General features: G+C 34.2%; 1 protein-coding gene across 8 annotated transcripts in view; it reads left to right on the forward strand.

Moving 5' to 3' along the window:
- Positions 1 to 5,506, forward strand: part of LOC106884166 (protocadherin Fat 4) — a 693,587-nt gene that overhangs the window by 468,690 nt on the left and 219,391 nt on the right. The gene's annotated exons all lie outside the window — the stretch shown is intronic.

Genomic DNA, 5,506 nt, shown 5'->3' on the forward strand with positions numbered 1-5,506 from the left:
CCCCCCCCCCCCACCGTTTCTCTTCTTTAAAGCAAGTTCTGTATAAAACACATGAGAAATAAATATATGCTTTGTGCTGAAGATAAAAAAATATCTCTATGGTTAATTTGTGATATCTTTTGTTTGTTTGCTATGACTATGTTATCAGCCAGTAATGCCACTATTGTCTCTGTGTGATCACACTGCTGTGATATTTCTATGGGCTATTTTCCGATGTTTTTTTGTTTTTTTTTTGCGATTAGCCTGTGATATTTGTGACATCTGTTGGTATTTAGTTGAGATCAATCCCAATCAGACAGACAGACCTATGATGATCAGACATTCCAGCCATGACCATCTCATCTTTATAGACATAATTCTTCTCAAACTACAATATATTCTTGTATTTTTAAAAGGTGGTGTGCTGCAATTCCTGAAAGGTTTGGGTGCTATTTCTTGCACCTCAAATGACCATCTTAAAACTTCCCATGTTTTTCTAATGCTTGTCATGTTTGTACAGTGACAAAAGATTTGTGCTCAGACTATCAACAAGAAGTTTGCCATTATTATTCAGTTTTAAATTGCTGTTTACAAATCTTATGTTATACATAATAACTACATCCTATTCAAATATTCTCTCCACTTCTATAGTTATCTTGTCTCTTACTATTAATTCCATTATACTTACTACATAATTTATCTCTAATTTCCTCTTCCAAGTATATCTGTTTTCCTGTTATAAATGTGCTTTCATTCATCTAGAATATATGTAATTTATCTAAATAATATATTGTATTTAGCATACAGTGCCACTATCTTCCATTTACTCTTTTATTTGTAGTGCTAGTAATTTTAGTCGGCACATTTTCTGCTTTACTATTTCTACTCTCTTGAGAGATATGGCTCATTATGTTCCCCATATATATGTGTATGCATATTCCCTCACATTCATACACATACATATACATATATATATACGTACATCTTTTTTTATTAGTAAATCCTTGGATTCATTCATAATACTTTGCTGGCAGAAATCTCTGTTAAATCTCTTTGGCCCTTTCTTTGACATTTTCTCAAAGTTCCCCCCATTTTGTGCTTTTAAGTAATTTTAGTGATTATAGTGAATCACTTAGAAATAGATATGCAATCAGCCATCAAAATTTATCTAAGTTCTATAGCCTAAAAGCAACTCATCATGTTAATACGAACAGTGACTTTTATAATTCATTTTGAACTCTTAAATTGCTTTCTCTGTATAGATCTTCCTACTCCATAGAAAATAGAGATTCTGGTGAGATTCTGTTAGTCCAATACAAAAACCATAAAATTTTAACTCTTGCAGGAATTTGGATGAAACTTATAACACAATGTAATCATTGTCAGTGTACATTGTGAATATGATTTTTACCTGTTGTCATGTCACTTTCACTTGCCCAAGTAGATTGAATAAAGTTAATTAATTATACATACATTTTTTCACATACATATATACAAGATATAAATTCTTGGGCATTGATTCAGAGCTTAATTTTCGCTTCTGTCGTGTCTGTAACTTAGAAGTTGCATAATTTCATCAGAAAGAGCATTTACTTTCATCTTTTATATCAATGTAATGAAGATGGTGTTACTTTGTTGCTGCACATAACATGTTGATTTATCACTCATCTTAACAAAAAATTTCTTCTGCAAGATTTTGAAGAAAATACTTTGTTATTAAATTCAAAAGTTTAATAAGGCCCACATCACCAATGGAAACATTGATGCAACAATCAACTACATGATAACACCATTTCTGATCGACCTCAATAAATGCCAGTATCACAAAGATCACTGGTGTGTATGGTTGACTCTGGAATATTCCTCTATTTCTAGCCAAGTTCAAGCACTCTTTCTCTAATTAAATCATTATTGAATATATACTAATAAATAAATCATTAATAAATAATACCACTGAATTCTTGCTCAATGATTGAATTATGAACTGTCATGATGCTCAAAAACTGAAGGAAGAAGCCAGAGAGATGTACACGATAAAATGGTACATGGTACAAACAAGATGTCTTTTGATAGGAAGTTCTTTCTAAAATTAGGCTAAACTGTGTTTCTTGCACAGAAGATGGCTTAGTTCCTGATTTACAGTCCCAAGCAATGTTTGCAGTTACTTGTAGTACAGGACTTGGTGTTAGGATGTGTCCAAAAGAACCTTACAAATGTCATTTAGTCAGTTGAAGAATTTGACAGCATTCTCTCTAAATCTTCAGAAAGAAGGACAATGTTTTTGCACTCAGTTTAAAACACCAGGACTATCTACGGCTATCAAATAAGGATATCTTATAACTATGAGGGCTATCTATGATTAACAAATAAGGATATCTTTTAACACCTGAGACCTGTTGGTGAGTATCAAAAGGTATATATTTCAGGTGATTAGTAATTTTATGTCACATTTTATGAACAATTGCATCATTGGTTACAGACTTTCAATAAAGCCAATCAATAGTTCACTGAATCTACAATGGCAAGAGTAATAAAGGAGTGTTAATGCAACTGAAGAGGAACAAATACCTCAAGGTATTTCTCATTCATTGCATCTTTGTTCGATATATATTCAGAAAGATATAGTTATACATATATAACAAATTTCCACTCACAAAATTAAAGTGAAGCTGTAATACAAGTTACTTTCCCAAGGTGCCACACAGTAAGATCAAAGCCGGGACTGTTATGAAGTGATCTTCTTAGCTACACAACAGTACCTGTGCCCAAACAAACAAGAAATATTGAATTGATTTAGTATATCAGACCAAGACAAAACCCACAGAAAATCAATATACAGACATCCATATTTATGTTTGTGTGATAGTTAATCTTTTGATAAACTAGAAGAAATGATTTGACCAGTTCTTGAATCAATTTTCTGTAGTGTTGAATAGACGAGAGATAAATCTCCTTCTTTATAAGACACTAGCAGGTTATCACAAGTCAGAGAAAGTTAAATTTTAAAAGTGTCTGAACCACAATATGAAGAATAAACTGTCTCGTTCAGAGACATGTCAAACTACCTTCTGGGAACTGAACTTAGAAACTGAAAGCTGGAGTTCAATATCATATCAACTAAGTGGTGTCAACATCTACAGACTTAACATGATTATAAGTTTATAGACATTAAGCTTGTATATTGATACTTGTCATATATTGTAGTGCAGGAGTTGACACCATTGACATTACTTAAAATAGTAGGGGTAGATGTAGCTATCTTAAGAAGTTTGCTTCCCAACTGCATGGGTCTGGGTTCAGTCCCACTGTATAGCACCTTCTACTATAGCCTCAGGCAGACCAAAGCCTTGTCAATGGATTTGGTAGAAACTGAAAGAAACCCATCATATATATCTATATTTGTTTATATATATCTATAATATGTGTGTATGTCTTTGTGTCGTTGTTCGTCCCCCCACCACCACCACTTCTTGACAACCTGTGTTGGTGTGTTTACATTCCATATCTTAGCACTTCAGCAAAAGAGACTGATAGAATAAGTACTAGGCTTTAAAAAAAATAGGTATTGGGGTCAATTCACTCAGCTAAAATTATTCAACGCAGTGGGTGCTCCAGCATGACCACAGTCTAATGACTGAAATAAGTAAAAGATAAAAGATACCTTGAATTTAAATACCCAGGTGGACAGGTACTTAAATAGTGGCTAGGGCCGATCTTAATCAGAGGAAACTACATTAAATGATCTTTTTGTAATTAGACAAAGCATTTGTCTTAGATGAATGATATACCAGTGTAATTTTAAGGCATGGGTACCCTGGGCCACTACTTCAAGACCGTATGGATTTGAAGACTCCTTGTTAATCTGTACTTGCTGTAATTTACTGTCCATAAATACTATAGGCCCCAGTATATTACATAGCCCCTGGGGCTATAATGTTGTTAGGGTAGCATGAATGTGAAAGATTATGATTTGCCAAGTAGTAAGTAAAAAATATAATTTCCATATTGTCGCTAAATTATGATTAATTGATGGAGGAGGGGAAGAGTAATTAGGAAGATGGAGGGGTGGAGATGATGTCCAAAATAATTATGGCGATATTGTAGATAAGAATTTAACTAGTATAGAGAGTACAGATCATTTGTAAATGAGAAGTGATTATCTTATAATGTTCTTTGGTTAGGAATTCAACAACTTGATGCTTATTTGTATAAATGTGGGAATCTGGACAAAAATTATGTTTTTATTTAATTCCAGGCCAACCTTAACCAATCAGCTTGAACTGTCATTTTTAGATGGACAGTATGAGCTTAGAAAGATTATTGGCTGCTATTTCTACACTGATGGAAGACTTATGTGGGCTGCAAGAGGTCTATGTTGTAAAATAAACCTCATTTGGTCACATTCCATGAAAGTAACTTAATCACCCTATGAACTTTTCAGCTGACCAACATAAGAAGGGAAATCAAGTAACTATATAATGACCTATCTTGAAGCCTTGTCATTCTTTGTTATGAGTAGTAAGGGAAGTTAATTAAGTTACTAATGGATTGATTATCAAATTTTATAAACCAATCAGATTGAAATTGAAAGTACTATAGCTATAACAGGGTCCAATCAAAAGCAACCATCATTACACTTCCCATCTGGATTCCCAAGTGTAACCAATTGAGACTTTGAATATTATCCAACCATCTCATTCTTGGTCTTATCTTAGGTCTCCTGCTGGTTGGTTCGGCTTGAAGAATCCATCTTGCAATTCTTTTCTGTGGCATTTTATCATGAGTGTTGTGCTGGAGCAGTGATTTATGTCTTATATTATAATTTGATTGTAAGTGTCATAGAATGTTGAGAAATGTAAAATCTATGCATGTTTTGTTCCTTTTGAAATAATATATTTTTTACCATTTGCTCAAAAATAGCCAGGACTTAAACCAGATCTTTTTTAATGGTTTGGTTTGGCTGTGTCTGTGATCTTTGCAAGTTTTCTCAAGACTTGTAAAGTCAACATGGTTAACATATCTTTTTAACAGCTTCAGGTTGTCTGCTGTAGGGAAAAAATGCGGAGTGAGGGAATTCTAGTGTGATGATGGTCTAGGAAAGCAACAACTAGGTAAAGTCATTGGTGCAGGGCCTTTGGGGAATAGAATACAGTATCATGTGGCAGAAAGAGGAAAAATGTGTTAGACAAGTGGCCTGATGCCAACCAACTGCAAAGAGCAGCAGCCACTATAGTAGAAAAGGTGGGAGAAGAGGAGACAACACATGTGTGGATAGGAGGCTGGAATGCATTGGTGAGCAACTTTAGGCCAATCTATCAATGACTTTTTTCTTTAAAAATGCACATTGCTTCCCACCATGTGATTTCAAGTTCAGTCCCACTGCATGGTAACTGGGCAAGTGTCTTCTACTGTAGCTTCATGTTGACCAAAGGCCTTATGGTTGGACTTGATATACAGAAACTGAAAGAGGCCTGTGTGTGTGTGTGTGTGTGTGTGTGTGTGTGTGTGTGTGTGTGTGTGTGTGTGT

Source organism: Octopus bimaculoides, chromosome 1 (genome assembly GCF_001194135.2).
Source record: "Octopus bimaculoides isolate UCB-OBI-ISO-001 chromosome 1, ASM119413v2, whole genome shotgun sequence".
NCBI lineage: Eukaryota > Metazoa > Mollusca > Cephalopoda > Octopoda > Octopodidae > Octopus > Octopus bimaculoides.